Source organism: Nannospalax galili, unplaced genomic scaffold (assembly GCF_000622305.1).
Source record: "Nannospalax galili isolate Female #2095 unplaced genomic scaffold, S.galili_v1.0 scaffold423, whole genome shotgun sequence".
In the NCBI taxonomy this organism is placed as follows: Eukaryota; Metazoa; Chordata; class Mammalia; order Rodentia; family Spalacidae; genus Nannospalax; species Nannospalax galili.
In genome coordinates this window covers 320,749-337,360 of record NW_008350949.1, presented here as the reverse complement: position 1 = coordinate 337,360, position 16,612 = coordinate 320,749, and the positions used below count along the sequence as shown (strand labels likewise).

General features: G+C 38.1%; 1 long non-coding RNA gene across 1 annotated transcript in view; it reads left to right on the top strand.

The window, feature by feature from the left end:
- Nucleotides 1–3,080, top strand: part of LOC115066774 — a 30,999-nt gene extending 27,919 nt beyond the window's left edge. Inside the window, exon 3 of the long non-coding RNA XR_003846220.1 lies at nt 2,538–3,080. This is a non-coding gene — a long non-coding RNA (uncharacterized LOC115066774). The remainder of the gene's footprint in view (nt 1–2,537) is intronic.
- The last annotated feature ends 13,532 nt before the right edge of the window (nt 3,081–16,612 follow it).

The following is a 16,612-nucleotide window of genomic DNA, read 5'->3' as shown; positions in this document are numbered from 1 at the left end:
CCTCTTTCGCTGTTATCATGTATCCTTATTATTTTATTTATTGAGTATAAATCATACACACACACATGTATATATCAGAAAAATCAAAGTACAACATTTTCTCATACCTTTCCCATTATACTCCTCCTGCCAGAAACAACTACAATTAACAATTTGCTGTGATTTATTTTTAGACTCTTTTTTTAGCCAACATAGTTACCTAAGTCAGACTAGTACACTTAGGGTTCTAAATTTTATTTTAGTCCATTCAGATGTTTTTTTAAAAACCTATAGAAATCAGACTCAAAACTCTAGCAGATAACAATGAAAGTGTTCCAGGGGCTAGTAGTGTTCCCTGGGGCCAGAGTCCTTGCCTCCACACTGCCAACTCCAGGGGGTGCTGTTTACCCTGAGGCCTCTGATTGATGTCCCATGGCCTTTGCAACACTCAACAAGCTTGCCAAGCTAAGGAAACAAAGGGTCAAAGAACAAAGGACTTGATCACCCAGAAAAGAAAACAACTGTTAAATATATGAAAACATGGTCAAGCTTGCTGCTAATGAGGTAAATAGAAAGGATAAATTATACCAAAATATTCTTTTTCCATCACCCAGACTGACAAAGATTAAAATACTAACACTGTCATCCAAAGCTGGATTGACTGTATATTTCTGGCAGTTTGGTATACACAGTACATTATAAATATATTCTCTGTTGCTAATCAAAACACTTCTAAGAATTTACCAATATGCTTGAAAGTTTATTAAAAAAACATACAAATAAAGTAGGGTTCTTAACTCTAATTGAAATTTATTTTTTCCTTTATAAAGTAGGCAGGAAATCACAAAAGTATTAGCATATGGCTTCTTACCGATAAAAATCACATATTTTACATCATATTAAAATTGTTGCAGATGCCATGAAGTAGCGTTGATGTTTATTTGTTGAAATTACAAATGATATTAGACCCACTGTGAGATCTTGCTATTTAGTTGGTCATTTCATTTATTTATTTATTTATTTATTTATTTATTTAGTCTCTTTTGTTGAGACAGGGTCTCTCTGTAGCCTCAGATGGCTTGGAACTCGCTATGTAGATCAGGCTGGCCTTGAACTCACATAGATCCACCTGCCTCTGCCTCCCGAATGCTGGGATTAAAGGTGTGTGCCACCATGCATTTAACTTTTTTTTAGCCTTGTGTGTTCTGTTCAAATATTAAACAAATTAATTCTACCACTTTAAATCTCCTTAGGTTGTGTCCACGGGATTACTCCACAGTCTCTTTCATAGTAGTCTCTGTAATACCTTTATGCTCAGCATTCCCCTTTTCTTTGAAATTCAGCCCACTTTGCAGCAGAGCCTAGAAAGTTCTATCATGGCAACCTGCTATTCTGGAACCCCAATGAAAATTCTCTCAAAAAACTTCCTGGGTTCTTCCCTCTCCTTTGACAGCATTTTCTATTACAGAAGTAAATTGTAGCCCATTTAAAGACAAAACATGGAACTGGAGAGATGGCTCAGCAGTTGAGCACACTGGCTGCTCTTGCAGAGGACCCGGGTTCGATTCCCAACACCCACATGGCGGCTAACAACCATCCATAACTCCACTTCCAGGGGATCTGATGTCCTTTTCTGACCTTTGTGGACATTGCACACACAGGTGCACTTACATTCATACAGACAAAACACTCATACACGTAAAATAAAAATATATACATCAAAAAGAAAAATCAAAGACAAAGCAAGCATACTGTAGTCTTGTCTCTACTTTTTTTTGAGTCATGGCTCCTCACAAACCAAGCTGATACTGGTATAATCATTCTTAATGACCACTGGAGGTGTACATGGATATTCACAAGTCAAGCATTTTTGTCTCTGATATTAGTTGTTCATATTCTCATAATACATTTATTTTAAAATGATATCCTAGGCATGGAAAGAGTACAGATTTTTAGTTCTGTAAGTTACAAATGGAGCCTAATCACTACTTTTTGTAAGGGATATAAATATTATATTAGATTACTAAAATGTTACTTCTTTCCAAAGTCCCTCAGGAATTTCATAGTGTTTCCAAAATGAAACCAAGTTTGAACATAATATAGTGATAATCAACCTGGTCCAAAATACATCCTTAGCACTCTAATATCTACTTACACCACTGAAATATTTGGAAGAAAATATAAATGCTAAGTCCTGAGTGACAATACTGTCATGAGTAATTATTGGCAAAATTATGTAACTTGCAAAACAAATTTTAAGCAGGGTTTATAAATGTTTGTTTGTAGCTTTATTACAACAAATACAGTAGATTCATCTAGTAATTTAGTTCGGGAGCCAGAGCTGCTTTGTATTTTGTTTAGAAGCAGACTAGTTTCTTGTACCATAAGCAAAACTGTAGCTAGGACTTGTAAGAACTCACATGAACAAATCGTTTAAAATTGAGATATAGCCTTATTGTTTTTTATAGTAGACCCTGGGAAAATATTTGAGCTCTCAACAGAAACCTCCAGTTTGTTTTTGTGTGAGAACATCTCTCTCTTTTTTTAATCTTGAACAGGATGAAGAAAACTGGGATCGCTGCCAAGATTCTGTGCTTTGGGATTTTGTGCTGCAATGTCAGGGAAATTCAGGGCCACCACCAAATTCAGGAGGGGATTTCGAGAGAGCAAGATTACAGTTCCTGCTATGTCTGAAAAACTGCACAAAGTTAATTATGATGATTATGTGTGTGGTATTTGTGTACACTTGTATGTGAAGGTCAGATGTCAATAACAAGTGTCTTCCTCAATCACTCCACACCTTATTTTTGAGACAGGGTCTTTCACTGAACCTAGGTAGGGTTCACTGGTTTGGTTTGATGGGTTGGCCGATGAGCTCCAGGAATCTACCCAACTCTGCCTCTCCAGTGCTAGGATTACAGACATATGCTGCCGAGCCTAGCTTTTATGTAGGTGCTGAGAATCTGAACTCAAGTCCTCATAGTTGCACAACAAGCACTTTCTTTACCAACTGGGCCACCTCATCAGCCCCATCAAGGTAATTATCAAGAAATAACTAACTGAGGCTGGAGAGATGGTTCAGCAGAACCCACATGGCAGCTAACAACCATTTGTAACTCCAGGTCCAGGGGATCTGATGCCTTCTTCTGCCCTCCGTGGGCATTGCATGCAGGTGGTGCACTTAGATGCAGGCAAAACACTCATACACGTGAAGTCAAAATAATAAAATATTTTTAAGAAAAATAACCGCCCAGTGTGGTGGCCCATCCTTTAATCCCATCACTTGGGAGGGAGAGGCAGGCAGATCTCTGTGAGTTTGAGGCCAGCCTGGTCTACTTGACTTCCAGGACAGCTGGGGCTACAGGGAGACCCTGCCTTGGGGGAAAAAAAAAAAAAAGACAAAAAGTAAAAAGAAATAAAAAAGAAATAACTGATATTGCTAGACCCATTTCCTCCCATGACAGTGAGCACTAATGCTTATCTAGACTGTGTTCCCAAAAGGAGGGTGAAGAAATTAAGACTCTACAATTCTAGACACAAATTCTACCTAACTGAAGAAGGAATGTGGTTTTTCTCAGGCAGCAAATAGGGAATAGGTACAGGAATCTAGGTACCTGGGCTCCCTAACAGCAGGAATGGTTTTAGGACATGCTTTAGCAGGTTAGCACCAAGCCAAGTACAAAGGAGGCAATAAAATCCTGATGCTCTTGTGGGTGTGGCAGAGGAGTAGACCACCATGAGAGAGACCACTGATCTGCTGGAACATACACCTGTTCCGTGCCTTGAAATCCCAGGGAGCCGCCGCAGATGAAGTAGCTGACAGCATCTTCACAAGGGAGAGCCCTGAATGAAGCCACCAAATACGACTGAAACTGAATTTTCCGCAGACATAGGAGTAAAAGCATACTTTTTTTTAGTTTTGAGAAATGTGACATTTACATCCAGACAGAATTCATCATACTTGCTACACTGAAAATATTTATTCACAGGTGTAATGCTCTCTATCCTTATACTAACAGAGAGAGAGAGAGAGAGAGAGAGAGAGAGAGAGAGAGAGAGAGAAAGAGAGAGAGAGCGCACACACTCTTATCAACTTCTTGGACTCGAGACTGGCTGGAGCCAACAAACCTCCCCACCCTTCCTCACACAGCCCTCTCTATTCACATGGCCTGAATTCTTGTGCCTTTTAATTGTTAGTTCCAACTCACTTTCACTCAGTTAATTCTGCAGAAAGATCTTGAGTAACTGATAGTTCGCTTGTAACTCAAAGGCTTAATTTCAGTCTCAAGATGTTCACAGTCTACAGAAAAACGTTGAGCTGTGGTTGGAAAGCAATTGGTATTGGGTATGAGAGCACAAAGAGGGCTTTAGTCATAAGGAGGGATGATTAAACCTAACCTGGAACTAGAAGAGGAGTCAGGGGAAGTTTGGGGAACAAAGTGATGACCTCACAGATATTAATGTGTAGAAAATGAGTCAGGGCAGGAAGAGCATTCCAGGGAGGTGATCAGTCAGGACAAATGCTTGAGGACATGAAATCTATATTGTGCTCCACAAACCACAACATTTAACATTGTGAGCATATGTATCACGTGTATATGCTTATCATACACTTTTCTGTCCATTTCTATACTGTTTCTAATTACGTTCTCTATATTGCTCTTGTCGTTTAACTAGTTAATTTCTGAACTCTTCTTTGTATATTGGAATAATCATCCTATCTTTCTGGAATGTTACATATGAACTTTTTATATCGGTGCCTAAGTTAAGAATTACAATATAGTGGTTTTCTGAAAATAAGCATGCATTGGCAGGTGTTACTGCAAAAATTCCCTTATGTGGATAGATCTATATGGAATTTAGCATTTGTCAGTTGAAAATAAAATTATGAAATTACTTCATACATGGCTCGATTAGCCATGGCTGAGAGGGTGCATAAAGGCTAGTTCAGGGCAAGAATTTTCACATAAAGATAAATGTCTTTTCCAGACTCAATGCAGATGGCTTCTTCGATGTAAAATTCTATTCTTGGCTAATTGTCCCATGACAATATTCCTTTCCCTTCCATTTCAAAGTCTCTTGTCTTAGGAAGTATCACAGTTTTCAGTGTGCTTTCTTTCAGCAGTTGGTCATTCTTCCAAGAAGGAAAAAGAGACATCATCTCTATGAACATTTACTGCCACCTGGATTATAGAGTGAGAATCTGTCTCAAATCTCCTTCCCAATCCCACGCAAAAAGATTAGGGGATTGTTGCTCCCAACTTCTCCTTTCCTTAAAAGAAATATTGGAGTTTGTTCCCTTTGCATATTTCCATGAATGTCTCTTTAGAGCAAGTTTTTGAAATGTTTATTTATGGAGCTGGAAAGATGGCTCAGCAGTTAAGAGCACTGGCTGCTCTTGCAGAGGACGTGGGTTCTGTTCCCAGCACCCACATGGAAGCTCACAACTGTCTGTAACTCCAGTTCCAGAGGATCCAACTCCCTCTTCTGGCTTTCACAGGCATTGCACACACATAGTACACCTACACACATGCAGGCAAAACACACATAAGATAAAATAAATAAAAAAAATTTAATGTTTATGCTGTAAACTGCCATGGTAGCCAATTATACATATACTTCTTCACACAGTAGTGTTTCTGAATGCATAGCATAAAATGCACAAGATTATAATCACAAAAAACAATAATTACATAGAAATATAGTTATCAAAATGAACTTTAAAACTTCATGACAGGGCTGGGGAGATAGCTCAGTGTTAAAAGCACTGGCTGCTCTTGTAGAGAACCAAGGTTAGATTCCCAGCACCCATATAGTAGCTAACAACCACCCATAACTCCAGTTCCAGAGGAATCCAACACCCTCTTCTGATCTCTGCAGGCACTCATGACACTGGTACACTTACACACATGCAGGCAATACACTCAAATACTAAAATAAAAATAATTTTAAAAACTTCATGATAAAATGGTGCATATTGATTGTCATATTAAATAATAAGACCCAGTTGCAAATTGTAATGAGCATGAAGGATATTTTCAAGGTCCACAACAAGTCTAGTGAATAGGAAAATAGCTTTTCTTTCTCTTGGTGACAGAATTATAGAAACAACCAGTAAATTCTATGGGGTAGGGTCTAATTCATAATTGAGGGAAACTACAAGTTCAGGAAATCAAGAAAAAGAACGTTCTTCTTTCCCCAAGCCCAGGGACCACCTGAACTCTGTCCCTTAGCAACATGTTGCTTCCATTTCCACTGTTAATACTGAAACCACTCTCTTGTAAGAAAGCCAGGCCTTCCTGCACTTCTAGTTGGGAGAACTGAGCAGGGAACAGAGGTGAACTATTGGTTTTTCCCTCTAGGATACGTCACTATAAACTCATTCTACATACCTTCCTTAATACTTTATAAAGACAGGCTGGAGAGTTGGCTCAGTGGTTGGGAATGCTGGCTGTTCTTGCGGAAGACCCGGGTTCAAATCCTAGTGCCCACATGGCACCTAACAACTGTGTAACTCCAGTCCCAGGGGATCCGACTCCCCCTTCTGTCCTCCACAGGCATTGTATGACATGGGTGCACTTACATACATGTGGGCAATACACACATACACATTAAATAAAAATAATAAATAAAATATTTTTTAAAACACATTAAAAATATAAAGACCAAGAAAGAAAGGGAAGGAGAGAGGGAGAGAAGTAAATTTTCACCCAGATACAGCCCAGATAAAAGAAACAACCAATGGCTACACAGAGGATCTTTGGGCTCCAACTACATCTCTTTTATGTATTCACCATAAAACAGGCTCAGTCACATGGATCTGGCAGTGCCATGGTGATGCCTAGACATAGAGCCATCAGGAAAATGATTTGCAAGCTGTGAAGAGCTATGCAAACACTACAGATGACTTTTATTTATAGAACATTGGTTCTCCTGTTTCTTTTTCTCACTAGTGCACAGGGCTATGGGATCATGGAAAGGCAATGTCAATGGAAGGATATTAAAGAAGCTGTGCCTGGGGCTAGAGATGGAGCAGAGCAGAGTGAAAGAGCCTGCTGGTACTGGGGGATCTCAGAGCTTCCTTGGCCACCCCTTGGTGACTGTATAAAACCACCTTGTCCCACTGAATTCACAAGGACACTGAAAAGTACCCGTTTGCTTTAACCATCAAACTATTTATCCATCCATTCACAAAAGTTATAAAAGGATGTTAGAAATAGTTTTGCATGTACCAATCCATTCAAATTGTTGAGGCATCAAGGAATGTGATGCCCCTATCTTGAAATGAATTTTTAAACCTTAGTATTTGTGGTAATAATTGTTCAGTACTAATGGACATTTCTAACTCTTCTGTGTATATCCTTGTCAATCTTTCTTAAGGCTGAAATTATAGCCCATTTTATGTGAGTGGTTATTATCGAAGGTTTATAAATATGTTTATATATAAACATATTTATAAGTATATATAATCATATATATATTGAAAACAGCCATGGTGGTACATATCTCTATTCCTAGCCTTGGGGAATGGAGGCAAGAAAACCCAAAAGTTGAGGTCAGAATAAGCTATACTGAGTTCCAGGACAGCCTGGGCTACATAGGGAGACCTTGTCTCAAAACAAAGTGAAGTAAAATGAAGAAAATTAAGTATTGAATAATTTAATATTTGTAGGAATCACACTATGGGACCATGGATTTTATAATTTTATCATACTTTTCTTTGTGTGTTTTAATTTTTCCCACTATATTTTAAAGTTTTAGATGTCCAGAAGGAAAAAAAATGATGTTCCATATTCATGTTAAATAAATGAAAATGAATTAAAGTGAATTGATATATGAGAAAATTTAGATCTTTGAGGTTTATCTGAAGAAATTAGTACCACATAACCTATATAATCCTAGGATCTTGTTCTACTGTTATTGTTACTCTTATGTAAGAAATGATGATAATAAATACTGATAGGAAAACAGAAAACATAGATGTCATTGTTTATCTGATCCTTTTCCAGCTGAGACGCGTGCCAACGGGGAACCCTTCTAGTTCTAACTGTCCCATAGTTGTTGGCTTTTTATTATTTAAAAGCCTCAGAATAACTTTTCAATTCCAGTTTTCAACTGCATACAGATATCAAAGGTAACCTTAACAACCCTATATGCTTGCTGCATAGTATAAAGCAAAATTAAGTTCATGATGAAGACAGTGTGTCATTTATGCAGTGGTTTAGAAAACTACCGTATCTTTGATACGTGAAACGCATATGGCTTCTTTGGTGCTGTAAAGATATTTATCAATAATCTCAGTTATAAGTGAGTCACAATTAGAGATAATATATCATTATGTAAATAATTTACCATTTTATCTCATAGCCATGCCATAGGTGAATTATGAAAAAGGTTGTCTTCTAAAAACATGAAACTAGTGATTACATTTTATTAAGGAAACAGCAATCATTCACAGATGATTCTAAGTGAAGTTTTAAAAAGTTTTCAAATGCTACTCTGGTACTTTTTTCCATTTTTTATTTTCCTCAGAATCGTTAAAATCTTACATGAGGATCAATGCATTCCATTCAGGAATAAGGGCTAAGATCAAAAGGAAAGGAAATTTTCTCCTTCTTATTGTTCAAAAAAGTAATCGTTTCTCTTATTATTTTATGAATCTGTGAATTCATGTCTATTAATACAGATTTATAAATTAGTTCCATATGTCCATGAAAATTGGTCCTTATATTATTATGTTAGTCTATACCATAAAACAAAATATGAATATTTTGTTAGCCCTTCTTTCCCCGAGGTTGAACACAGAACTTAGAGTCATATCAATAGAGATTTGCTACCACAAAGACCAGCTCCTGATGTCACCAGTCCTTTTTAATCCGAGATTAGAAAAGTCTTTCTGTGCCATGAAAGTTACTGGATGTACAACAGAAACAGAGTACAGTTCTATACCATTCTTTATCCTGCTCAAGGTCGTTCTATGGCAAATTAGTCAGAGATAACTACTCAAACTCCTTCAAGAAAATCTAAGGAGACAGAAATAAATAATGAGTTCTACATCTATTTTCAGTGAGGATTTGATTCCATTTAGGTTTTGATTGTTATGAGCCAATTTATCACATAAAACATGTTCATAAAAATACATCAGTTTTGCCATGATTTAAATATTTTTATAACAGGGGCAAACTATTGGATTGTCCCTCTAGAATGCATCACTGCGAACTCATTCTACATACCTTCCTTAATACTTTATAAAGAATGGGACTGGAGAGATGGCTCAGTGGTTAAGAACACTGGCTGTTCCTGCAGAAGACCCAGGTTCAAATTCTAGCTCCCACATGGCACCTAACAACTGTCTGTAACTCCGATTCCAGGGGATCCAACAGCTTCTTCTGTCCTCCACATGCATTCCATGACACGGTTGTACTTAACGTACATGCAGGCAATACACACACACACATACACATAAAATTAAAATTACAAAAAACACATTAAAATGCTTTATAAAGACCAATAAAGGAGGGAAGGAGAGAGGGAGAGAAGTAAACTTTCACCCGGATACAGCCCAGAAACAAAAGAAACAACCATGGCCACATTTGTGTAGTCCTTAAAGTAACATTTTGCTAAGTGTAAAAAAAGTAAATCAAAACCTCAAAAGAATATGGTGGATATAATCTTCATTAATCATACCTCCATTAGATACGGGAGGAGTTGGAGGGGAGGGAGTGGTCATGGATTTGATCAAAATACCTTATATGCATATATGAAATTTTTAAGTTAAAAAATAATACCTCTATTAATGTGGACCTATATAATATTCAGAGCCCATCTAAATTCATAACCAAAATAGTACTTTTGCTAAATGATGGTCATATCTAGCAACCAGAGTTGAGTTATTTGATTTGATGCTCAAAACAACAGAAGGATGTAGGTAGAGATGGTATGATTATTCATTACTACTGTTCTATGATTGTGAAAAATAACACCCAAAGAGGTCAAATGGTTTGGCCAGGATCACAGAAAAGTGCCAAGACTAGAGTCCAGCCTGTTTCTCCTGGATCCTATCCCTTTCCCTCCTGACATACCATGCAGTTTCTAAGATAAGTACAAATGACGATTGATCTTAATCACGTGTTTACCTTTGGAAAGTGTTTTTCTCTTACATCCCCAGCTGCCTGGCACCAGCCTCTGGCCAGGCTCTTAGAGTCATGATTAGTAGGAAGGGAGCAGGTGGCAACTTGGCCATCTGTCATGCAGAAAGACTGGATGTTTCTTTAAAGTATTTCCAGGCTCAGGTTTGCCAGGCATTCTAAAAGAGAGAGAGAAATCACACTGACCTCTAAGCAAATGGAAAAATCAACACCAAAGTCAGTACTTCTGTTCCAAATGAAAACACCATTCTAAAGATAATTAGCTGACATTTTTAGGAAGAGAATAATAGTCCAGCTCTGTGTACTACAACTATGGCCTCAAGCCATTAGGGACACCGAAGCAGAAGCAAGTAGAAACTATCCAAAGTCTGTAGTTCCTATATGACTAGGTAATGCCTAAATAAATAACTGGTTCCAATCATACAACTCAGTGTTTAGCCAAGCCCAAATATACTGCTTGCCAACATTTTAAAGTCAACACTGATATCTAAAATAAACACAGGCTGACTAACACACACTGGTACTTTTATGAAAATGCATTGTGAAATAACCCTTTGCCAACAGAAGTTCCCAGGGTCTTTTCTGGGTCACATTGGATTATTCATAACAATGTTGAGTCCTTAAATATTTTTAAATTAATTCAAAGATCTTTTTGTTTTCTGTTTTTGAGTACTTGCTCTAAGAACTATGAGGGATCTGAGAGTTTACCCTACTCCTAAGCTAACATATCAGTCTGTCACCATTTTATAAGGAGCTGGCAAAAATCATGTGATTCTTGGATCCGTGACAAAGGACTCCATTGCTTTCAGCCACAGCAGTAGCCAGTGTTGACATTTGGGTTCTCAGAGGGAAATCGAGCTTTTGACATAGAACAGTCAGCATGCCTGCTCATCATTTTAAAACAGACGTTCTCTCACTCTTCTAAGGCAGTGCTCTGTATAAAATGGTCTTTTAAAAGTCTAGAACAAAGGCAGTGAGTGGGGAAATATAGGAAATTCATATAGAAAGATCTCTTTTAGTCATTCTGTACCACACTCTGAAGAGTAAAAGCAAAACAAAACAAAAAACTCACATAAATAAATCCACTTCCACGGGACTCTGATAGTGCTTATAAAATTTGACTGTAACATTAAACTCACTAATTTTGTCACCAGAAAAAAGTGGAAAGTCCAGTTTCTTTGGTATTCTTCCTTAAACTCATTCTTGAAAGGAAACTGATGAAGGGTCACTAACAGAAATCTTACTCTTTGATTGTGACCTTGTTTCCTATTGAAGAGTTAAAGTGCTGAGTTCTGCCTGACATGCTCTACAATTGCGTTAGAGTATTTCAGCATCTCCAGAGAGTCCAGTCTTCCTCAAGATGATCCAAATGACCTCAAGACCAAGGTTTTGGCAAGGGAAGTAGATAGTGGTGTTTAAAGGGAGAAGTGAAAGCTACCAAAAAAACAGTGGGAGAAATTTCTTTTGATTTTCATCGGTAGGACTTTGCTGTAAGCATTTTATTTAGAATCAAACCATTTTGTAGCTCTAGCAAAAGGAGCAGTTACAAATGTCTTTGTAATTTGATTCAGAAGTTGTTTTTGTTTTTTTTTTTTAAATGCGATCATGAGCATTTTTACCAGAATGTTTTTTCTTTCTTTTTTTTTTCTGTCTTTTTGAGACAGGGTCTTCCTGTAGCCCTACCTGGCCTGGATTCTCTATGGAGACCAGACTGGCCTCGAACTCCCAGAGACCCACCTGCCTCTGCCTCCTGAGTGCTGGGATTAAAGACGTGCGCCACCACACCTGGCAAGAATGTATTTTTTAGGTTTAAAAATTCTGCTTGAAATACAGTTAGCCTCCAGATCGTTTCTGTCTTAGTTGATTTATTGTAATGTCATGACCCATTTTATTCCTATCCAGCACCCTTTATTTTTTGTTTCCAATAAACATTTATGAATAACATTTGACTTCACCAACAGACCTGTCCATGGACAAGTGAGAGAAAATTCTGATCAGAGGACATGAGTAGTCAAGAAAATGCTTTCCCACTCCAGATTAGTTCATCAACAACCTGGTTTGTCAATAGGCTCTTATGAATTTAATTAGTTACAAGCCAATACAAACTGGAGTCTGATTTCATCTGTGCAACATGAAAATAAAGAACGGCTATATTGAAAACTCGGGAACATTAACACGAGCTACTCTGTCCCTGAGTGAGCCCTGGAGCCTCACTGGTGAGTGGAAGTATGCTGAAAGGGCAATCCCCGGAGCCAAATTTGCTTCTCTGTGCTTTGTGCTTGGCGCCCATCAGTCAGCAGAGCTGCACCTTTTCCCAACTGCCACCAGGTGGGTCATGAGAGAATATGATAGCACACCAGCCAGAGGGGCTGAAAAGCCACAGCTAACCAGTATGGCGAGAAGGTGGTGAGCCCATTATTTGGAGACAAATTAGGTAGGTGCATAAGAGAGGAGGCCTGACACCTGTGCCCTAAATGGAGTTATAAAAATGTGTACATTTTAGAAACCAAATTTTAAAATGAGAGTTGTATATCGTATAAAGCTCAATGTCTTTTAAAATAAAAAAAAAAGGTTCAGTGGTTTGCATAAGACCCTAGATTGGCGAACCAACACAATAGTAATAACAATAAAATTATTTTGATATTATAATCGTGATGGTTATGATGACAAGACAAAACAAAAGTAAGCAAGCAGGAGCTAAACCTCCAGAAAAGCACGGTGCTTCGGGGTGCTTGCTTCCTAACAACCCACCTTAGCCTTGCTTTCCAGAACCCTGACCCCAGGATTACCCCCCTCTCAGGTTAGATCTGGTTATTACCCAGAGGAAGGTATAAATCCACATAACTGCAAGGCACCTGATTTTTGGCAAAGAGGACAAAAATACACAGTGGAGAAAAGACAGCTTCATCAGCAAATGATACTGGAAGACCTGGATACCCAAACATGAAAGAATGACAAGAAGTCCTTCTCTCTCACTCTGCACAAAAATCAGTTCCAAATCAATCCTATGAAATAATTATTTCATAGGAAATAATCAACAAATGGGACCTCATGAAGATAAGAAGTTCCATACAACAAAGGAAATTGTTGATTGAGTGAAGAGGTAATCTACAGAATGAGAGAAAAATCTTTGCCACTCATGCGTCTGACAAGATTACTATCTAGAATACACAAAGAACTCAACACACTAAGCATTGAGAAAACACAGCAATGACAACAAATATGCCATTGACTGAGTAGAGAGTTCTCAAATTCAGAACAAGAAATATTAATGGGCCAGGTGTGGTGGTGCATGCTTTTAATCCCAGCTCTCAAGAAGCAGAGGCTTCTCATATAAGAATTGCTGTGACATGGAGGCCAGCTTGGTCTACATTGTGAGTTCCAGGCCAGCTGGGGCTACAGGGAGACCCCATCTCAAAAGAGAAAGAAAAAAGAAAGAAATATTAATGACTAATAACACTTCTAAAAAGTATTTGGCATCATTAGCTATCAGGAAAATTAAAATTCTTTTGAGATTCCATCTCACCTAGTTAGAAGAGTTATCAAAAGATAGAGGGACAGCAGATGCTGGCAAAGATGTGGGAAAAGAGGGATCCACTGTTAGTGGGGACGTAGTCTGGTGTGATCAACTATGGATATCAATCTTTTGAAAAGATTTTTAAATTTCAAAAAAATATTTTTAAAAATGCTAGTATCTTGGATACTTAAATATACATACTGCAAAATGGGCATTTTATTCTGATTTAGAATTCAGTGTTCTGTAACTAAAAATGAGAAATGTAGCAAACATTTCTTCATATGAGTCAAAATAGCCCAAAGTATGATCAGGTTTTAAAATTAAATCTTAGGATGAGATATTTAGATTCTCATCATTTAGTTTGAGCAGTTCTTACTTTGTTTTTATGTGGTGTAATTTCAGTATCTTCTTGGTTGCAAATTTTGTTTTCAGTAACTGAATTTTCTAAATTAAAAGCTGGATTTTGGAGTGAGCCAAGCATTGACTATTTTGATTAAGGAGCACAGAAGGAAGGAGGGGGGAGGACGAAGGAGAAGAGGAGCAGAGGTGAGCCTGTGTCCGCTGTTGTAGAGCTTTCGCTGTTCTCTGCCTTGGCTCTGTTGCTTGACTGTGCCTTGCTTTTTAATGCCTACCTCTTGGAGGATTAGGAAAATTTAATAAGATGAAGTCTGGTTTCCAGTTTGGGTTCTGGAAGGACCTGAATCAAGGATTTTAGTAGACACAGACTTGGAAGGTAATATGAGCACTAAGAGAGGGTGTTGAGACAGAAAAGATCAACAGTGAAGGGGACATAGCAAGCCAACTGCCCAGTGGGATACTGGAGCTCATCCATCTCTAGTAAAAGCTGGCAGCTGTGCCTGTACACAAACAGTAACTGTTCATGCAGAGTGCATACCAAAGGTATGAACGGAAATTGGTCCAGGAAAGAAAACCGGAGAAGATGGGTGGGAATGATCATTACAGCCTCACATCATCCCACACTTTTTCCATTTTTCCATGTTTTAGATGAACTTTCTAATTTTGATTGTTCTGTAGCCTACTGTTTTTTCTTCACCTGTCTGGAAGTTCATTATCTGACAAGTTTGTTGCCACAAAATAACTTTCAAAAATTATAAATGAGAGTCACCTCCAATGTCCATTGTTGGATGAATATAGAATAAGTAAATGGTGGTGTGTACAAAGGAACACTGTTCAGCCATAAAAGAAATGGAGAGGTGCGTGCTGTGTGAACGAACTTCAAATATATGTTCGAAGAGGTGCATGGAACTTCATATATGAATATAAAACGCCATATATTGCGTAGTTTTACTTATAGAAAATAACCAGAAACTGTAAATCCAGAGATAGAAAACAGATTCGTGGTTTGCCTGGGGGCCGGGGAAGAGAATGGAGTGTCTGCTTCCTGGACAGTTTCCTACTTGACTGACGAAGTGTTTTTGGAGTAGAAGCAGATTATCTGGTGATTGCCCAACATTGTGGTTTATTAAATGACATGGAATCATTAATTTTAAGATGGTTCATTTTATGTGAATTTCATCCTAATAAAAAATTAACTTTTAATCACCAAAGAAACGAATCAGAGTCCATATTTGATTTAGAAAGCAGAGATTTAAAGGAAAGAAAGAAGGATGAAAGGAGGTAAGAAAGACCATTGCGTCTCCATTCTTCAGGTGAAGTCATCATTCATATTTTGGATCTATATATTGCTTTATTGTATTACCTCATAATACAATAATAATAGTAAAACATATTCCAGACGCATAATACTTGGCATAACCTTTCATTCTTCTTAAGCCACACATGGGGCATGTTTCCTTTAAAGAGTTAAAAAAAGTACTGTGTTGTACGTGTGCTTTACCTCTTACTTTTTCAGTTAATATGTCACAAATCTTCATGTGACTAGATTTTCTTTTCCAATATGATATTTAATATTACATTCTAGAACAAAGCATAAAATATGACAGTTTGTTCAATGGATCCCTTAGCATTAGATATTTAAACATGTAACATTATTGGTGAGAGTTGAGATTATAAGGCAGACAGTAATGAAGCTGGTTCATGTGTGACTCTCCGAGACGTCGGCCTCTTTCCTTGAGGTCACATCCCATTCATGTAGAGTTAACACAACTCTGTATTTTCCATAGTAGAGACAGGTCCCTGAGCCAAAATCATTCATGGAGTGTTTTATTTATAAAGAAACTTTCTGTTACAACTCAGTAACTGAAAAAAAGCGATGCACTGAAAACACTTCTGAAATAATTTGCTCATGATGCTGAGGGAAGTAAGATTCAGCACACTTCAAGACCAAAGTCTAATTTCGATTTTAATTGATACATAAAACTGTGTACATTAACAGAGTACCACGTAATTTGTGTGTGTGTGTGTGTGTCTGTGTGTGTGTGGTGTATGTTCATGTGTCTGCATGCTTGCATGTGGGTTGTGCACACGTGTGGAAGCCAGGGTTTGACATTAGGCGCCTTCTTCAGCTGCCCTCCACCTTATTCTTTAGAGACGGGATCTTTCACTGAACTTGGAGCTCAGTGATTGGCTAGAATGGCTAGCCAGCGAGCTGCAGGGATCCACTGTCTACCCTCCACCCCATCATAGACTTGCAGAAGAATATTAAAGCCTGGCTTTTTGTGTGGGTTCCTCCTGCTTGTGCAGCAAGCACTTTATTGACTGAGATGCCTCCCTAACTCCCCAAGTAATGCATGTGTGCATGTGCTTAAATCAGGTTGAGATTCAAAATCCTTTCTTCTAGTTTGGATTTAGTTTTCTTAATGTCCAGATATGAGGAGATTTTCATCTGATTTTACAGGAGGGGTAGTAAGGTTTGAAAATACCCAGAAAGGTGGGGTGTGGTGGCACACTCCTTTAATCCCAACACTCCAGAGGCAGAGGCAGAGGCAGGCGGATCTCTGAGTTCAAGGCCAGCAGGGGCTACAGGGAGACCCTGTCTCAAAAAAAA